The sequence below is a fragment of the Grammomys surdaster genome, unplaced genomic scaffold (assembly GCF_004785775.1).
Source record: "Grammomys surdaster isolate TR1022 unplaced genomic scaffold, NIH_TR_1.0 208, whole genome shotgun sequence".
NCBI classification, from domain to species: domain Eukaryota; kingdom Metazoa; phylum Chordata; class Mammalia; order Rodentia; family Muridae; genus Grammomys; species Grammomys surdaster.
In genome coordinates, this window is record NW_021604653.1 from 3,593,860 (window position 1) to 3,615,360 (window position 21,501).

General features: G+C 38.6%; 1 protein-coding gene across 1 annotated transcript in view; it reads left to right on the forward strand.

Annotated features, from left to right (window-relative positions):
- Dpp10 (dipeptidyl peptidase like 10) overlaps positions 1-21,501 on the forward strand; it is a 1,453,779-nt gene that overhangs the window by 347,335 nt on the left and 1,084,943 nt on the right. The window lies entirely within an intron of this gene.

Below are 21,501 nucleotides of genomic sequence, written 5' to 3' on the forward strand. Positions count from 1 at the left end.
ATATTCTCTGGAATTATTCTTGTGTGCTAAGATTATTTTCAGCCTTTCAATTTTGTTCCTTCATGCTTTTTTGTGCTTTGTATCCAGTTCATGATGCTTTTCTAATTTTAGTCTAAAGCATTTGAAATAAATTTGAAAGGTAAGAAAGCTAACTAAGAAAGTCAACTTCCAGATTCTACTTTTATATCATTCAAGAATTAGCTGCTTTGGAGACAGGGAAATGACTCAGTGCATTAAAAAATGCCTGCAAGCCACTACCAAAAGAGAAATATAAACCCCAAGCCAGCCAAATAGTTTGATCTACAATTATGTTTTGCCTGCAAGATGTACTAGGGCAATTTTGACATGAAGCTTGTGGGAGTAACTAACCAATATCTACTTTGACTCCAGGCCAACTACAGGAAATATAACCCATACCTGATGCTGTTTGTTTGACCAAGAAACAAACAAACAAACCAAGCAACAATAACAAAACTGCAATGATAAAATGACTCTTAATGATATTCTGCTACACTCATAGATCAGTGACTTGTTCAGCCATCATCAGAGAAGCTTCCTTCTGCAGTAGATGAAATGCATCAGAAATCCCCTGCTAGACATTATGCAGAGAGTAAGAGACCTTGGAACACTCACCCTAAGTGGTGTGTCTTCATCAAATCCCTTCCCTCAGAGCTCAGGAAACCCTGTAGAAAAAGAGGCGAAATGAGTATAAGAGCTAAAGCGGTCAAGAAAACAAGGTACTCTAACTCTGCATGGTGGAAGCTTTTATGAACTCATAGAGACTCACACAGCAAGCACAGGCCAGCACAAGATGCTCTGTATAAATTGTGGCTTCAAGTTCAGTGTTGTGTGAGATTCCAGAGTGTATGAACAAGTGGGTCTCTGATTCTTGTGCCTTTTCTTGTGCTCTTTTCTTTCTGGTGGCATGTCTTGTCCAAATCCAATGTAATAGTTTTTGCTTTATCATATATTTTATTTCATTTCACTGTAATCTCCCAGAAACCTGTTCTTTTATAATAAAAGAAATTGAGTGGATTCAGATGTTAGAGGAGGTGGGGAAGATCTAGGAGGAGAAGAGAGAGAAAAATACTATGTAAGAAAAGAATCTATTTTTAATAAAAAGAAAACTATCTCGAGGTTTTAAAAAATGCCAGCAAGCATTAAGACTTGAGTCCTGAGTACCAGCATCCTCATTAGAAGCTGTCACAGGGGCCACATGGGCCTCTATGAAAGGTAGAGAACTGAAGAGACCAAGACCAGGAGACCTAGCACAGGAAGACTGGAAGGAGACAGAACAGTGATCCAGACAATGATAACAGGGTTTTAGAAATTATTAACCTCAGACCAGATTAACAAGTCTGTAGGAGAGAAGAGGTGAATCAGTACTGCCAGTACCTCAGCAGGTGACACCATTTCCCTCCAGCCCTCAGAGGTATTAAGGATGGCTGCAAACCCGTATATACTGTCAAATTGGTTCCTGTATGGCTGACATTTTATCCACAATTTCTCTTTCTGTGGCTTCAGTCACCTAGAGTTCAAGGGAGACTCCAAGGATTGTTTGTGGGATATCCTAAAATACACATTGTGTAAGTTTTCAGCTATACATGTTTCTGAGCAGCATGTTTAAACCTCATGACTGCTGTATCTGCTCTACCCAGAATGCTCTGTGTCTTGCAATTTGCATGTTGTGGCCAATGTTTGAGTGTTAGTAATTTACAACTGTTTCATTTATGTGGATGTTGTGACACTGTGTTTTTAGTGCCAAGGAATATTTACTTTACTTGATCATGGCCCCAAAACACATGAATAAGGTGGATGCCGGTCACAGAAGCAGAGGAGAGACTGTACAGCAATTTCAGTCTTGATTAACACGTGTTAATTATCCACTTTAATGGGATCCCATATAAAATTGTTCTCCTTGCATTCTGGCTTTAAATAAAAAGATGAAAGGTTAAAGATTGAGGGCACTTTCATAACTTTTCTTACAATTCGTTATTATAATTATTCTAGTTTAATATGCCTTGTAAATCTCCTTCAGTGTCTAATTTGCAAGTTTAACCTTATCACAGATATGCCTGTACAAGAAAGAAACTGTATACTGAGAGTTGAGTACTATTCTAGGCATCTATTGGAGGCTGTGGGACATATTTTTCACTAAGGGGCACTGCTGAATTCTCAACAGAGGGCAAAGGATCAAATATCAACTATCGCAGCTCATAAAGTCATGTTCTCCCCTCAGGATTTCAGACATCAGACTAGGTACCATTTATATATGATTCCTAGGGTAGAAGACATCAAATATCTTGAAATTTTAAGGTGTGTGTGCGTGTGCATGTGTTGCATATAGGAATGTGGCTGGGCTTGCCCATTTGTGTGTATGTGAAGACCTGAAAAGAATACTTCGGTCTCCTCTATCACTCTCCACTTTATTGTCCTGGAATATTCCAGATGAACTGGAAGCTTGGCATTTCTGCTAGGCTGGTCAACAAACTTACAAGTTCCACAATGTTAGAGTTACAGGTAGATGTTGCCATGCCTGGCTTTCTAGTCTATGTCAGTGCTAATACTTGAATTCAAGTCTTCATGCTTGTGTACTATGCTCTCTTATGTACTGCAACATCCCTTTAAGCCCAAGATGTGAGTCTTTGAACATCCCTTTAAGCCCAAGATGTGAGCTAAAACCAGAATCTGGACAAACTGCTTTGGGGGTATATAGAACCATATGTAAGTCACCCCTTTTGAAAATGTTAATTAGCTTTAAATGCAGAACAATGAAAGATGTCTGCTTTCTTCCTTAGAGACCAAGAACAGGACACGCCACTCTGCATGTGAGCAGAATGCAGAATGACAAAGATATTTAAATAAGGAATTTTAATAGATTTCATCCCACTGGGAGAGACATTTCTGATTATCTATGACCTAAACCAATTACTATGATTCTCCCCACCGGCCCACCACAATTTTCGCAACTAATCAAACTAAGCCCGAAGGTTCTGTGAAACACCAAATATATACAAAGATACCTTGCTGGTTACAGAGCTAGCAGTTGCCACCTGGCCTTTTAAACAAATTCTCCAGCTACTTATTCATACCCCTGCCACATGTTTAAATGCTCAGCGTTGCACTGGCCCTTATTGATCCTAGGCTTCTACATGTTTGGACTTAGAAATGACCTTCTATGGACATCTAGGGAGGCCTGCCCTGCTGTGAGAAGAATTTCAAAAGGAGCTGGGTTACAGGATTTCATGTAGATTTCAGTTGCCAATGAAAACCATGCATAAGAGAATGAGATTCAATACGCCCCAGGTGTACGTCTGGGCCCAGCCAGTGCCAGAACAGAACAGAGTTAACTGGTAAGCTGGTGTGAGGTTAATGAGGGAAGAGTGGGTAGAAGCAGGTACTTCTGGCTTCTAGAGATTTTCATAGAACAACTGCTCTCTCTCCATGTTTCAGTATCTGTCATCACCACAGCCACACTCTCCAGGCATGTGTTGTTTAGGCTGCACAGCTTATTAAACCTTGCTGGCTTTTCCCTGCCCTAGGATTTGACTTTCTCATTGCTGTCTCTGAACCGGCACTTCAGCATCTTTGATGTACTTGTGTGTGTGTGTGTGTGTGTGTGTGTGTTAAGGTCCTGTGGAGGTAGCTATCAAAGACAACATACCATAGGACTCTTCTCCATCTGGCAGTTCTTAAAATCTTTCTTGCACCCTTTCCTGGATGTCCCTTATCTTGGGTTTAGGTGGGGACACTGACATAGATTTCCCATTGAGAGCTGAGCAGGAACTTATTTTTTCTTGGTGTTTCAACCAGTTGTGAGTCTTTACATAGTCATTGCCCACTGCAAAATATATAAACAAATAATCCAATAAATACATAAGGCTTCTGTAGCCAAGGAAGGTAGCAGGATGAGTCTAAGGGTATCACTATAAATATGTAGGAGGCATATTGCCTACATATCTAATTGCTTAATATCAGGGAACTAGGTAGCCAACTATCTGAGAATAAAAAGGAGGTCTATAGGAATGAATGGTATGAAGGAGAATAATGGATGACACGTTCACAAAACATTGTACAGGTGTGTGGATTTGTCAAAAAAAAATTTTTTTTTTAAAAAAAACCTTTACGGTCTGTAGTAATCCACTGTGGATTTTGTTGAAATGTAAAGTGGTATTGGGGAATCCGGTTTGGTGTGGGGTATGAGCTTCAATTCAGATTATACCAGATAGGAAGAATGAGTCTGGTTATTTCTAAAATGGCAACCAACATCAGAGCTACCAAACACTTACATGCCTGGTATTTCTGAGTCCTGTGGTCAGAAAACAATTGAATGCTATTCCAGCTGAATTGAGCAGAAACTACCCAGTACCTAAGACAGGGTCAAAATATAGGTACTTTCACTGATAAAGCCAATATTGGAGAATATGACATATATGGAAATAAATAGTAGCTTTAAGAACGCATTATTTTTTAGATTTACCTTATTTTATTCATGCATATGCACCTGTATATACATGTAAGTGCTAATGCCCAGAGAGGCGAGAAAAGGTATCAGATCCCCTGGACATGGAGTTATAAGTGGTTCTGTATCTGTGTAAGTGCTGGAAGTCGGTCCTCTCATCATCTGAAAACCATAAATTACACTTAACCACTGAGCCATCTCTCCAGCCCAACAATAGGATTCTTAAATATTCACCTATAGAACTAGTTCATGTGTACATTAGTTTCCAGGCGGTTCGTAACTGTACAAGCATCCTCTTATGGGTACCTCTCTCACTGGAGATAAAGGAAGCTACCATGTTTCTGCCAGCTGCTGCTTCATCCATTTCTTCATCCTCTTTGTGGGCCAACAGCTTGTAAGGCCACATATTCCACTTTGCCTCTGCAACTGTATTCTCTCTCTCAAAAATAGGACCCAAGGCTCAAGCTTGCATACTTAACTCACTGTAAAGAACCGTCTAGCTTTCACCTCTAGTGTAAATAAGGTAAGTAGTGTAAATAAGTGTAAGTACAAACTGAATATGAACTATCACCCTAAGCTTCTAATTTTCCCTCTCTGCTCCTCAAATTTACTTCTTTCCAGTAGACCAAAGAAGTCAAACCTCCAATGGTTGGGTGGCGAGTGAATACCTCATTATGTCCAGGAGCACTCTGCTTAGCAGTCGTCCCTCCCTGCCATTCTTCTTCATCCCATAGCCTTGCAACTTAATGCAACATCATAGAGAGAAGTACTTCATGCCTTCTCCTGAAGTATTTGGAACCTTAGACAAACTCACAAAGATGAAAATGTTAAATGAGATATAAAGTAACATTTCAAATGGCTGAAAAGAGATAATTATGGAGACCTTAAAAGGGGTTAGATGTAAAAATACCTAATAAATTAGTGATGTAAACAACCAGTTTAAGATGAAATCTTATATGTGAGGTGGATGTACAAATCTCTCAACATTAGGAGCTCTTTCTTCTCAAGACAATGGCCTGAGTTCAGGTTCCACTACTTTTAGAAAATTCCAAGTTTGGGTCTACATATGACTAGTTCTAGCTCTGGAAGAGTACCACACACGTGCACATACAAAGACACATAAATCTTACATGGGGTATATATAGTTGGAATTGAAAAAGTTGGGGGTTGTGGTCCTGCTGTGGCCCCATCTGAGTACCGTGACTTTGCATGGCTAAGAGGAAAGACAAAGTGTAGATTTTAGGAGAGAAAAGGGAAGAGATGTTCACAGATGGTAAACAGATGAAAGGTGGGGGCTCAGTACTTGACTTGGAGAGTCAGTTAGTCAGACAAGGGGCCTTGGGTAGAGCAGTCATCTGCTTTGTATCCACCAGTCTTTAGGCAACACAGAAGACTTAATAGTTGTCCAAGTGTAAGACTTTGGTGTCCACTGCTTCTTCAGGTGTCTGTGCCAAATATCACAGGAGCTAATTCTCAGCCTTGCATGGGCACTGACTCAACTAATCTGAAAACTAGGGCCAACCTGCAAGCCAGGAGAACAAGCAAACTTGGCCCTGGTGTGGCACAGTTATTTGTACTTCTTTTGGTCAATGGTTCTCAACCTTGGCTATAGACATTACAATCAGCCGGGAACATTAAATACAGTGATGAAGCCATGGATCTCCCTAAAATCAATAAAATGTAAATTTCTGAAGGTGATGCCTGGCACCAGGTTTGTTTTAAAAATCTCCCATGATGATTCTAATGCACAGCTTGGGTCAGGAAGGTCTATTTGAGGCCAAGGTATCTGTGTCTGTGAATGGAAATGGCATTTCGCTCATTGATTTTCTTCACAAATGATTATGAAGCAATTAACAACAATGAACCAGAGTCTGAGTAACCTGTGGCTAAGCGCCAGACCTGGAAGGAGCTATGAAACAGGATGGTGAGAGAAAACGTGGCTTTCAAAAATGATGGCCACATAGGTTTGCTTGCCAAGTACTCCAGCAAACTTAGTGGCTGCCTTTTAAGTTAGTGGTTAAATTTGAATTGTATTTCTAAATTACATAGGTTATTTTGCAAAAGAAAGAATACAAATGTGCTACTAGAGTTACCCAATGAGTTTTAAAGTCCTCAAAGACTGATGTGTCACTTAGAAGCCTTAGTAAGAATCAGTGGACAGCAAATGGCTTTGGGTACAGGACATGAACATGAGGAAAACAGTGAGCCACTCCTCCCCTCTCACCTCCCCTCTCACCTCCCTTCTCTCCTCCCCTCTCCCTTTCCCTCTCAAGTCCCCTATCACAGGTGTTTCAGCAATCAATGTAATATGAAAAGACCACAGTGTCATCTCTTTCCTGAGTGCAATTCTACTTAAACAGTTTAGATATTTCTTCTTAATTGTGTGTGTGTGTGTGTGTGTGTGTGTGTGTGTGTGTGTGTGTGTACACATGCATACATAGTATATGTTCTTCTCATATAAGTGTATACACCTGCGTGTATAGGAGTAATGCACATATGAATGATGTATTTGGAATCCAACTACCATTGGATTATTAGACATTAGGCATCTCTACTCTCTATACTTATAGTTTCTGAGAGCATGTCACTCACTAATTCCGAAGCTCATTGAATGAACTATGCTGACTGGACAGTGAGGTGTGTGGATATCTATCTGTTTTCTTTGCCCTTGCCCCTTGTTGAAGTTACAGGTCTATTCAGATCCTTATATGTGTGAAACAAGCATCTTACCAACTGAGCCATCTTTCTAGTCCAGTTTGAATATTTCTAAATATATCATTGATTCATGTTACCAGAGGAATTATTTATTCCTTACCAAGCTTTTAGGAAAGCTTTGTTGCTGTTCCTCCTATACTGGCCTTCGGTGTTTATTTTATGTATGAGGGGCAAGCTCTTCAAGATTTCATTTACATTGGCATGAAGTTCTTGGCTTGGTGCCTAAAGCACATGAAACAATGAATACATGAGGCATCTAGGGAAGAAAGAGAGAGACAGGTGAAGAAAAGTGAAGAAATTTGTTTGTATAGTGGGGGAGGGATGCATTTGAAAGCTGGAGTGTTCACATCCCAGGAATCTCAAAGTAAGCAAAACCAGAAAAAATGTACATGACAGAAACTTGCATATTTGAGAATCTAATACTACATATCCATTGATCTTTCTGGCTTTGAATGCTTCAGATATACTCTATTTTAGTGGTTCAAACCATGGGGCTAGAGAAATCACTCAGCCAGTAGTAAAATGCTAAACATAAGAGGGTGAAGATCCAAATTTGATACTTAACATCCATATCAAAATCTGAGAATGTGGCACACATGTTGAATCCTTGCACATAGGAGGTAAAGAAAGCAGGGATTTTCTGGCTTGATGGCCAGGCAGACCAGCCTAATAGCTGAGACATAGGTCCTAGTGTGAGATCCTTTCTAACAAAATAAATAAAATTAAAGAGATGAACAGTTTCTAAAGAATTATACTGTATCATCTTGTGGGATTCACATACATGTACATACATGTCCATGTGTGAAGAAGGGTCTCTAACCAGCCCAAGCATGGAAAACATGGCCCTGGAAGGCCTTGACCTTTCCCTACTCCCTCTTCCTTGTGAAAAACCATTAGGTTATATTCCTAAAGCTAGCCACTGAGGTCTATTCACTTATTTGATTACTTCTTCCCCTTGGGGCTGAATACCAAGGTCCAACTATAAAAGTATTGAATCAATCCAGCATTCAAAAGCCCCCTTTTGGCTTTCCTAATTTAACAGAGCCAATCAAAACAAATCAACTCATCCTAACACAAAGTTTCTTTCATCATCGTTTACCTTTATAAACTGCTGTTTGCTTATAGATCATGTCTGTCTCCTCCTATCCAGAGGTAGTTCTATGTCCCTGCGGATCAATATCTCTTCTCCCTCCCCTTCTTCTTTGTTCCCTTCTCCTCTCCTTTGTCCCTCAACTCCTGTCTTTGTCTATTATTACTCATCCTTTGTCCCTCAGTGGAAGATAAATCTCTTTTCTGCTCAGAAGTTGGTCTTGGATGTGTTGTGCTGTGTGGGTACCAGTCCTTTCAACATGTATACCTATACACACCCCAAAATATGCACACATATGCAAGAGAACATTCAGCATCTCTGTGTCTTTGTCAAAACAACAGCATCTTAATAGTTTGGGGGCAATACAAGTTCTCACAGTGCCTAAGACCTTTATTAAGAACAATTTCTGACTTGTGTGCCATTTTGAGAAACACTGATATGGACAAAAGTGTGGTAACAATGGTGAGAGTATGGCTGGTCAGTAACTGACAGCCACTGTTGCTTTACATCTTAGCTACACACAAAGGAAGTTCTGTGACTCCCCTCCAATGTTCTTCATGTGTGCTTGTGTGCATGCGTGTGTGTGTGTGTGTGTGTGTGTGTGTGTGTTTGTGTCTTGATACAGAGCCTGTCATGGAACCTGGGTATACTCTTTCAGCTCAGTTGGCTGGACAATATGTCACAGGGTTCTACCTATCTCTTGCCTCCCAGAATCAGGATTACAAGACTACACCTCCAGTCTGGTTTTTGCTCAAACTGAAGTCCTCATGGCCTTCAAAGCAAACACTTTGTCAATGCAATCATCTCTCATGCTTCTACATAAGCATTCTTTTTGAGTCATTATTACAATTTATTTTTGTGATCACTTTTGAAAATTCTTTTTCAATTTCATGTTTAATGATTGTCATTCCTTGTGTCTAAAAGAATAATGAGTTCCCAAAATGGCTGGTTTGACACATGTAGCCACGTGCATAGTTCAACATTATATATGGTCTACTGACCAGTTACATCCTAAGAGTCTTACTTTTCTACCCTATTCCAAAGGTATCAGACCATCAGGTGATATCAGCATTGCACATATTGAGCAGTTCCATGGGCTTTCAGTCCAACTAATCATAGTTTAGATAATTGGAATCTTTATTCTCAGAAACAATCTACTCTGAGGAATCTTTCCCTCTTCTTCTCTACTTAAGAATTCATAGCTGTGTTAATTTAGCATCCCTCCTCATTATACAGCTTCTGAGTAAGTTATATAGACATGATGAGCGATAAATCAGATGGCCAGGCCTATATTGCTCATGACATTTTAATAGTATTAATCTGGGATAGCTTTTAATTGTCCATTCTACAGCATTTAATGCTATGAAGATATAGATGTTTCCATTATTCTAATTGTATTTCAAATAAATGTATGGGCTTAAATTCTCCACCTAACCCTCTTAAACAAGGCTAAATTGGAGATGTCTCTATGCATGAAAAATGAATTATTTTACAGCAAAAATTTGATTAATATCATTGGGAAGCAGCAGAAACCTCAATGAACTGTATATTGTCTGCACTTAGATTGTCAGAAAATGACAAGAAGGATTGGCATGCATAGTTTTATCATGAAACAAAAAAATATAATTTAAAAAAAGAAAGGATGCAAAACCAGCAATCAAAGCACCTCTTCTGCCTTTTATTTCTCTTCTCTACTTAAGGAGGAAAATAGATGTTCAGATCACCTTGCTGTCCAGGAAGATTTTTAGTTATAAAACAAAAACTCAATAAGCTTTAAAGTATCTCCTTCAGTACAAGAAATGCATTAATGTCTTTCCAAAGCACCTTCCCAAACTTAAGAAGAATGAAGACAAACTGAGTTAATTTTAAAGTAATCAAGTCAACTAATTTCCAAGAATTCCATATAATCAACTTAATTCTAGCAACGAGACATATTTTCATATGTAATGGAAAGGAAAAATTCCAGGCATTGACAACTTGCATAGTAAGCATCAAAATATGTCGATATGAACTATTTTAATGTGGTTTATCAATTTATAATCTCTTTAAACTTTGGACCAAAAGTGTGGTTAGAGGTCTCCAATGGTGTTATTGGATGCAATCAATCATCTAAGCAGGGTGGCCACAACACTAACCAGGCCATAAAGCATTCTTATCTTTTTGGCATGAGAACTCAGTATGTTTATGTTTGAGCACTAAATAGTCTCAGAGAAAGGCTGTAAATCTTTCAAAAAATATCTAGAAAACTTTCTATGTTTTATCTTCCCATCTGACTACCTCTTCCTGAGACTTTGGCCTGTATCAAGGCTTGATATCAAATTACTTGTACTTCAGGAGTTCTGCCTGATGTACTTCATAGTCTAAAGCTTGAGGGGACAAGGCCAGTACTTTGCTCCAAAGAGACAGATTGCAGAAGATTTACAAGTGTTTAGGCAGCAGTAGGTCAGGGGCACAGGGAGTGAATTGAGATGAAGGGCTTGAAATGCAAGCTTCATTGTCTACAGCTCCAGAGGAGCATCTGCAAAGAACTGCCAGGTGAGTGTGAACCTGAGTGAAGTAGCTAGCCACTCAGAGATTTCTGGAAACTGAAGCAGATGGGAGAATTTGAAAAGAGAGAAAAAGCTCTTGGAATTAGATCACAGGGAAATACCAACAGAAAAGCTATTGACAGTTGAGCTTTCCCATTCGCAATTTCTGGCCTTCTGTATGTGTTCTCATCCTAATCTGACTCACCATGCTACTTCTGTAAATCAGGATTGTTTGGAAGTCATTGTAATTAGTCTTCACATACAGGAATATGCCCTTTTTGGTCTACCGGATGCCCCTCACAAGGCAATGCATCTAGTACTCCTTCAGCAGTTTAAAACAGTGTGTTGGGTATGATAGGCTATAGCTTCTTCAAATTATCCTGATTGTGTGCAGAGGTGCGTGAGATCATAAGATCACTCCTTGAAAGAATCCCATCCAGTGTTTGATTGATGTAGACATGTGGACTTCCATCAAAGTGAGAGAAATCTGTTTGTTTATTTTGTACAATAGAATTTGTGGTAGGTTCAAGATAAGAGAATGTGCTGTAAGATTTTTGTCAACATGACACAAGCTAAAGGCATCTAGCATACTTGTGGAAGTCAATTCAGACTATTAATTGAGAAAATGTCTCATCAGATTGGCCTGAAAGCAAGTCTGAGGGTCATTTTCTTGGATAGTGATGGATGTGTGAGGGCGCTGACTCCTGTTACAGTGCCATCCTGGACAGGTGGCCTTGGATAGTATAAAAGAATCAGGCTGAGGGGCTGGAGAAGTGGCTCAGTGGTTAGGAGCACTATTCCCAGAAGACCTGAGTTCAATTACCAGTAACCACATAGTGGCCCAACACCATCTGCAATGGGATCTGATGTCCTCTTCTGGTGTGTCTTAAGACAGCTATGGGGCACTCATATAAATAAAATAAATAAATAAATCTTTGCTTTTTAAAAAACTCAGGCTGAACAAGCCATAGAGAACAAGCCAATAAGCAACACTCCTCCATAGCCTCTCCTTTAGTTCCTGCCTCCTTGTTCCTGCCCTGTTTCAGTTCCTGTCTTGCTTCCTTGAATGACAGACTGTGATGGGGAGTATACGTGAATAACCCCTTTCCTTGCCAAGTTGGGTTTGTTCAATCTGTTTATCTCAGCATTAGGAAGCAAGTTAACACAGTGAGGGTAGCTGTTAGCTAAGCAAGGTCTTTATTGACCCTTTGCTTGTAAGGATTCCACTTTCCTAAACCCTAGGAGAGCTTGCTGGTCCTCTCCTCTCCCCTCCCTCCTGACTTCCTTTCTTTCCCCCTCTCTCTCCTTCTTTTCTTATTCTTGCCCTCCTTTCTTTTATTCCTTCTCCTTCCTTTCTTTCCCTTTTCTCCCTCACTGCACCATTTTTTCCTGGGCCTTTTCCCACATTCTCAATATCCTCTCTCTCATCCTTTTTTTTCTTTTCTGTGTGATAAGATGTTCTAACTTCATTTGCTGCCCCGAAGCCCAAGTGAATATAGTCATTTAACTTTGGAAAATGACACATGCTTTCCCAAAGTTGCATTTTTAATTTCATTCTAGAATGAAGAAATTTCACATCAACCTAACAAATGAAATGTGTATGAAAGAGAGGAAATGAATGCCTCAATTGGAAATGTTTTAAGAATTGAGTCTTGTAATGATATGATTTTTTTTTCATAAGTTCATCTCTTAAAAATATTTGGGAGACCCTGAAAATGAACTTATTTAAAATGACTGAGGAAATTGAGATACTTATAAACAGTGACCATTATTTATAATTGTGGCTTGACACAGTCTAGAATCATGTGGGAAAAGTCTTGAGAAGGATTGTCTAGATCAGCTTGGCCCTCGGGCATGTCTATGAGACACTGTGTTGATTATGTTAATTGAGCCTAAAACCAGAGAAGTGAGATTCTCTGAGTTTGGCTTGTACCATACATAAAAGGAGAAAGTGAGCCGAGCCTAGTATGAATGGATTCACTTTCTTTCCTTCTTGGCTATACATTTCATCTGAATAAGTGCTACACTAGCTTCTGGCTCAATGGGTTGTTACTATCAACTGTGAGCCTAAATAAACCTTAACCTTTCCAAGTTGATTTTTGTCAGGGTACTCTATCATGGTGATAGCTATATAAGTAGTGCACAAACAAACAAATAAAATACTTTTATTTGGTGGCAAAGAATATATCATGGAAACTAGCATACCTTTTAGACCACATGGACTTATCATTAGTCTACCGCTGAGCATTTCCTATTCTTACTTCAATGACGTTCAGGTAATTTTTTTCCCATTGCCAAAAAAATCAAGAGGGGCCCAAGTGACTGAACACTTGATTATGCTTACACAGCTAGTTGATCAGCTGGTTTTAGCCAAATTCTCTGACTCCTCTCATTGTTACTTTGCCATGACATTGGTCTATTTCTGAAGAATTTCCAAGGAGATTTAATTGGGCAAAATGTCAGATACAAAGGAAAATAAGATGTCTTAGTAATGTAAGAAGATTTGGAAAGTTGATATATACTTTTTTCTTTCAGAACATTATCCTCCCCAGGTTCCTTGTATTCTTATGCAGTCTCATTTGAGAAAAAGCCCATGTAGTCAATTTTAAGACGTTTGTACAAGGAGACATCCTAATATAGTAAATTACTGGAGTTTTGCTCTCCTCTGGGGAGATTGGCTTACTTTTCTAGGTGAGACTGATCAAAGAATCTTTCTGTCTTTGGGAACACCTAGTTGTGTTTGCTTGATGCATGTGTGTTAGTTTTTCTTTCTCATTGCTATGACTCAGTAGCTAACAAAAAGCAACTGAAAGGAAGAAGCAGGGAGGGTTTATTTGGCTCAAGGTTTGAGGGGATGCAGTTCATCACAGCAGGAAAGGCACTGTGGTAAGGAGTAGTGCTGGCTTATGTCTTAACAGATTATGAAAACTCAGGCTGACCTGCCAATGATTCACTTCATCTACCATTTCCTCCTTAAAGAATCCATAGTCTCCCAAAGCAACATTAACAGTGGGGGACTCAATGTTTAAATTCACTAGTTCATGAGTAATACTTTTACTTACAAACCAGAATAGACTATTCATAAAATTGAGATTTCTTAAGCTAGGTTCTTGAATTCCTGTCTTTTGAATGTCATCCCTGTGGTACTCAGGAGGCGAAAGGAAACATGGCCTACAGTAAAAATAAGAGTCACTGCCTAAGAGCACTTGAGCTTATTGGCTCCTTACCAGTCAATAATTTGCAATTATTGCCTAATATTCAAAGTATGAAAAATTGCTTAATATGATCTTTGACTTCTGATCTTCCTCCCTCTAGTTGCCTGTTCTCAAATCACAGCTATGTACCACCATGCTCAGCTTTTGCAGTGTTGGGCTACAACTCAGGACTTGCTTGGCAAGCACTCTACCCATTGAGCCACATTCCAAGCCTTAACATCAATCTGATGGTTTCTCCCCAAGCTATTAATATCGTGGGCATGGGATTATCCATTCCTAGGAATTCTGAATTTAAAGTTCAGCTTCTAACAAGTATTCAAACAAGCAAACGTATTTGTTTTTTTTTCTAATAAAATACATTTTTTCCTCTTATATACCAGTCTGGAATAGTCCAAAGAGGAAATGCAGACATCAGAGTGTGCTGCCGAAGTCAGGGAGTCTCTAGAAGAACACTGTGCTGGCTACAGCTTTGTAGAGTCTCTTCTGAGGGTTGATTCTCCTCTTTCAAGCTCCAGGAGTAAACATTCATGAAATAGATGCTATGCTTTCTGTGAATTTCTGCTTTTGTTTCCCTGTATCAACCACCTTCCTGGCTTTAATTACACAGCTTTGCACATCCTTGAAGCAAAGATAAATCTCTCTTCACAAAAAAAGATCTTTCTTTTCTTAAACAACAGCTCTGGAGGAAACCTTAAACATTAGATCAAGAGTCTGGCTTGGCTGTCTGTTCAGGTTTTGTACCCGAATCCTGCTTGTTCTAATTGCTATGCAGTATTAGCAAACCTTAAAAAGAGTTTGTCTTTTCTCTCTCTCCTACCACATTACATGGAATAATGGCATAAATAGCTCAGCCGATAAACTGGGATAATTTGATATGAAGTCTTTTCAGCGCTGGTCTGAGAATTCTCCAGGAGAAACTTCTCGGTAATAAAACAAAACTCAGCTGGAAATATACATTGGAGAAATAAATTGGAAGATGGCTTTAAATGTTTTTGAGTGGGTCCCAAGGAACAAAAAGGGAAGCAGAATACAGAAAACCATAAACAAAACTTTCAAGGTTGATTCAATAAGGGCCTCTTAAAATAGCTGTGAGTTTCCCTCCCAACACCCAGCGGACTGCCAATAGCTAGACAGACAAATCGAACAATTAGATGCTATGAGGCAGGATTCGAATAGATCTATAACATGGTATTCTGAGTGGAGACTTAACCATTGTCTGAATTAAATGATGCTAGACAGAAAAGATTATGTCTGCCCTAGACAGCAGAGAAGTAAGGCTCTGTAAAAGGTACTTCTTAACCTGAACATCTATGATGTCTCTGGTGGTTTGATGTGCTCCAAGGATGCCAAGATGAGAGACATAGATTTTTCCAAAATATAAAGGAGAAACAGCTATGTAAAATAGCCAGCATAGTACTCTAAATGTGATATACCTGTGCAATGGGGAGACCTAGGGGGGGCAACACTTTTCTACTACCAGAGTGCTGGAGAGTCTGGGTCCTAGGGGGTTCTGAGGAAATAAGTTGTAACTTTCATGCTTGAAACCAAAGTAGTTGTTTGGAAGCATCTGGGAATAAGAGGGCTTCTGTATTTGGAAATGATGAAGGCCAGTCTGGCTGGAATGCTCAAAACAGGAAGAAATATTCCTGAGCTGGTGAAGAGGGACAGCTATTGAAAGGCCTTTTGTATTATGCTGAGAGACTTGGTTATTATCCTGAGAACTGATGTAGCCATGGATGGGATTTATAGTTAGTTTTCATTCTTCATTTCCCTTCTGGGCCTTATGGTCTTTAAGCAACAGTGAGAGCAGTTAACTGTCAGATAAATTCATGGTATGTACTCTGTACTTTCAATTCATTGGTTGCGTTGTATTTAATTTTTAATTTAAAAATTATTTATTTTCATTTATTATATATGTATGATATGCCATGTATGTGGCAGAGTATGCAGAGGTCAGAGGACAGCTTTGGGTCCACTAGAACAAAAGTTACAGTTGGTTTATGAGTTGCCTCATGTGAATACTGGGAACTGAATTTGGGCTGTCTGCAAGACCACTATGTACTCTTATGTCAAGGCATCTCTCCAGCACTGGGTACACTTTTATATATCATCATAACTTCATTTTGCCTACTGACTTATATTGTGTTTATAGAAATGGGCAATAGGTTTTCATGTCTTACAAAGTTGTTTTGAACAGATGATCATGAACACACATGCATGAACACACACACATTTTATATATATATATATGTATTTATATGTATTTATATACATATACACACATATATAGTGGTATTTATATATATTTATATACATATGCATATACATATACATATACATATACATATATATATATGTAGTCTTAATGAAGATTCTTTATAATTTGGTTGATAGTGTAGGGTAGAGGACTTCTCCAGCTTTGGTGAAACCAGAGATTTGAACTCAGCACTGGAAAAAAAAGTCATCAAAGCCAAAGATTGTGCTTACTTATATCATTTATAACATCACAAGTCCCAGTGGCAGTGGGGACAGGAAGTCAGTCTTAGTCTTTTTAAAGTTCAGCCCCTGTGGTGTTCATCCTTGTTCCCCTCCATGTTCTTCTGCATGGGGTTAGTCTTTCTAGCATCCCATTGTGTCTGCTTTGCTGATGATTTTCTGGCTACAATTTGATTCCTAAGTATTCTTTATGTTGTCTTCATAAATCTGACTCTTTGCAAAGAAATTTTCGTTTAATTTGAGATATCTCAAAGACCATATCAAATATTGAAAACTATGTTCCCAGGATCAAAGACTTACTCCTTTATGCAACTACATGTGATAAATATTTCTTAAATAGTTTTTTGCTACCTTTGGCTGTATGCCTAAATTATATTGCAGTGACATCAAAAACAGGAAAATCATTCATTTAGTTGGAAAAGCTGCATATTTTTGTATTATTTATGCTGAGGTACTCTGACAGATCTCGCTCTGTTTTTCATTTTCTGGCACTCGCTGCTCTTTTAAATTGCTATTTTAAAAATCATGTTTCTATTACTTTCAGGATTCTTTTTAGCATAGTTATTCTGAAGGGAAGAAAAAGGACAGAAGCAGTTTTGATCTGAGTTTTGCTAACATTAAGATTCATTGACTCAATTAATCACAGAATGTGGGGACTGGAGAGATGGCTCAGTGGTGAAGAGCCATACTGCTCTTGCAAAGCAACCAAGTTTGTTTTGCAACCCTCACATTGACTGTAACTCCTCAGAACCCAACGCTCTTTTCAGTCACTCATGGACTCCTGCATGCATGTTTGCATATACCACAAACATGCATGTGAGTAAAACAGAGACCATAAAATGTATACTTGCAGAGGTGTAAGAATTCTTTCAGATTTTACTATGGCAACAAATTTTCTCTGTGTTAACCATGACTTACATATGTCAGAAGCTCCTAGGTGAAGTCAATAAGTGTGTGTGCATGTGTGTGTGTGTGTGTGTGTGTGTGTTTGTATTTGGTTGTATGTGGTTGTGTATAGAGATTAATTTGCCAGCCCAAAACTCACATAAAGTAAAAGAAAACATTTTCTTGGTCATCCCACTGAGAAGTTGCCTGTACCCAAGTAACTTCTCAACCCCTACTGTAGCAAGAAAGCCTAATGATACTAAGAAGACCACACATAAAACAAAGGCGGGAGAGTAGGAAGGGACTTTCTCGGAAGAAGAGCTCCAAAGGGAGATGAAGGGCGGCAAAATATGAGAAAATTGGGGTGAAATGACTAAAATTCTTTATGTGATTATACTAAACTGTCAATGAAATTTGTAAATCCAGGCAGGAAGGCATGCACTAGTAAACCCAGTATTGGAGAGGTGTTCAAAGACAGGACTGAGGCTTACTAGCAATCCAGAATGGCCAAAGCAATGGGCTGTGGGCTCAAGGAGAGAGAAATTGAGGAAAATGTTTGATGTCAGTCTCTGGTCTCTACACACACAAACACACACACACACACACAAGCACACGCACACGCACATGCACACACACAAGCACATGCACAAGCATGCACGCACACACACCCCCATATACACAACTACACATTTGAATATGTTCCTGCATGCATCTACAAAAAGTTAATTCATTTAGTTTCACTTAACAACCATCGTCTCATGCAAATAACATTCTTCTGAGTCACAAAAGAAAATAACTGTTAGTAAACCACCAGCATGATAGAATAGGGGAAAAATTGATTTTGCAATCACATAATCCTTTTTAGACTTCGTGACAATTCCATCCATGTCTTCAATGTATCTTGGCCATTTCTGCCCCTGGCAATGTGATTCTTTTAGTTAAATTTGTGATTTATGAATATGATTTAAGGAAAGAAGAGATTTTATTTATAGGACAGTAGTAAGAATTTTTAAAAATGCTATAGAGTGTGATCTAAAGAAGGCTGGATTTCAGAATGTAACTGAGGTACTTACGGGAGAGGCCAGACTCCAGCTTTGCAGTGAACATGGGTTCTCTGATTTGTCTGTATTGGGTCAGTCATTTCAATCAGGAGCCACCAACTGTATCTATTCAGGAGGTTAGTGACTTGTGGCACTGCACATTTTTATTGTCTGATTGTTATTATTTCTGAGATAAGCCTACCTCTGACCATCATCAACTTCTAAAAATTGTGCTTTACACTTTTGATCTGTGGTAATCATGTTGTCATGGTGGTAAATTGTGTATCTCTGTGTTAGGAAAAGTAGATAAAACTGGATGCTAAAATCATCACAGAGTCATTCAATCTTTTGAAGTCAAACTTTCTCAGTCTAGGTCCTCCAGATACTTACCTGATACATTCAACAAGCTTATAATTTAAGTAATAATTTTTACTAATTTTCATTAACATATTTGCTATACTGTTCATTCATTTATTCGTTGAGGATGATAAGAATTAAGAAGAACTAAAATTGGGGGGGGGCGGATTTCTCAGTAGAGAGGAATATGTTCTGTTCTTACAGAGGAGCAGAGTTTAGTTCTGAGAACCTGTTTGGTGGGTCAAAACCATCTGTAATTACAATTTTATGAAATTTAATGTCGTCTTCTGGCTTCCACAGAAACAAGGAGCAGGCATGACCATAGTAAACAGACATATATTAGGAAAAACACTAAAACACATAGAAAAAGGTTTCATAGACTAAAATTGTAAAACAAGGACCAGATCAGCCATACCTTGGCTTAGAAGGACATTTCTACTGGAGTAAAAAAAAAACAGAAGTTCTCAGAGTTGAGGATAGGGATGCACAATAGTAACCATCGCTACTCAGGAGGGCGAGGAAGGAGAACCATGAGTTATAAGTTACTCTGAGCATCTCCATGAAACAATTACCTCAATAAATAAATATATTTGAAAATTATATTTTTCTATGTACCTCTTAAAATAAATTAGGAATATACCGTCAAACACGGACACTTCAAAATACTTAGGAAAATAAACCCTATAACTACTTTCTTCAGAAGCTAAACAATCTTAAGGAACAGAGCAACAGAGGGGTATTAAAGGGCGGGGTCAGAGGAATACTGGCTATGCCTCATGTGTAATGAGTACATAGATGAAAATACCTTAGGTAACACAATGCCATGTTAATTGACTATATACAATGGAAAAATTTTAAAAAGAAAATGAATTTCAATACATCCAACTTTTAAAGGATAACAAAAGGGTAACAATGAACACAAGAAAAATTGCAAAGATAGTTCAACAATTAAAGGCACTTGCTGCTATTTGAAAACAGTGGAGTTTATTGTCTAGAACCCCACTGTATGACTCACTATTGCCTGAAAGTCCAATTCCAGGGAATGTGACACCCTCTTCTAGCCTCCACAGGAACTACAGCCATATGCACCTACCCATACAAAGACACACACTTACTTTGATTAAACATATAATAAATCTTAAAGTACATAATAAACATATATTTATCTACTTTTCCCCATGTCCCTAGCATTATCATCTAAGTGGAATTTTCTGATGGACTTAACAAACAATGATATCTCAACAAATCCAAAAGTAATAGTACTATTTAAAAACCTGGACATTGAAGCTTACTTTGGGGCACTTACTGCCATCAATGCAGAACTGAGAAATCAAGCTGTACATCTCACTTCAAAGGCTGGAAGTGCAGATGGAACTTTTACATTTGTCTCCAGCTTTCAATAAGCACTAACACTGTGGCAGCTGGACAATGACTTCCCTTCATTTCAGCATGAGTGAATCTAAAATACTGAGGGCTGGAGAGCTGGCCCAGGGGTTAAAAGTGTTTACTGTCCTTTCAGAGGACTTGAGTTCAGATCACAGTACTTACATCAGGTAGCTCTCCTTTCTTAACCCCATCTCCATGGAATCTGAAGGCTTCTGCTAGCCTCCACGGACACCATACTAACATACACCTACACCTACACATATACCTACACGTACACTGACACCTCTACATACACTTACATATATATGTATACAGAAACAGGACATGAATATCTGAAATATTACATTTGTCTTTTTTATTGTGATTATAGTTTTTTCCTTCGACTCCCCCCAGTTCTCCCCACTTCTCCTCCTCTCCAGATCCACTCTTTTTTGTCTCTCATTAGGAAAGCACAAGTTTCTAAGAGATAGCACCCAAACATGACAGTAGAATATGAGATGAAGCAAAACATTCATATTGAAGTTGGATATGGCAATCCAACAGAAGGCAAAGAGTCTCAAGAGCAGGCAAAACACTCAGAGACCCACTTGTTCTTTTAGTCACGAGTCCCATAAATCTACTAAAGTAATTGGGGTTGGTTTGTGGAACCCTCAGGAAGTGTGGGCAGGTCTGGAGGGAGGCTGTAGCTGGTCATTTGTTGCTATGCTGGAGAGCAGATTGAAGGAATGGGTCTAGGTCTCAGAGAGAATGAAGAAGGTATGCTTTGAAATACAATTTTTAAAAATTCTCTTAAAAATACCAACTGGAAGAAATTTCTACAAGTTTCAGCTCCCAAGGAACATGAAGATTAAATTCAACTTAAATGTGAACTCATAAAATCAGGCACAAAAACAACCATAAAACAGAAATTTGTTATGACTAACTAAACAAACATGTGGAAATCTCATGAAACTTTTAGAACAATTGCCATTGAAATAAAAATCCTGAGGGTTCTTATCTCTCAATCAAACTAGAAGAGAACTAGGTATACAAAATGCTTGTAAGGACACAGAGAAAATAGGTGGGCTTGTATATATTTCCCATGAGATGTTTGAATGCTTAATGCCAAGTCAATCTGGAGGTGCAGACTGATTCTCCAGAACTGAGGAGGGAAATAAATCATGATTTTGAGTCTAGCCTGAGCACATAGTGTGATTCTGTCTGATCAAGGTGAGAACTTTTGGGTTTAATTTGATCAATGTTGCTTTGGCTTGTAGACAGACAGGTAGATAGATAAATAGATAGATAGATAGATAGATAGATAGATAGATAGATAGATAGATAGATA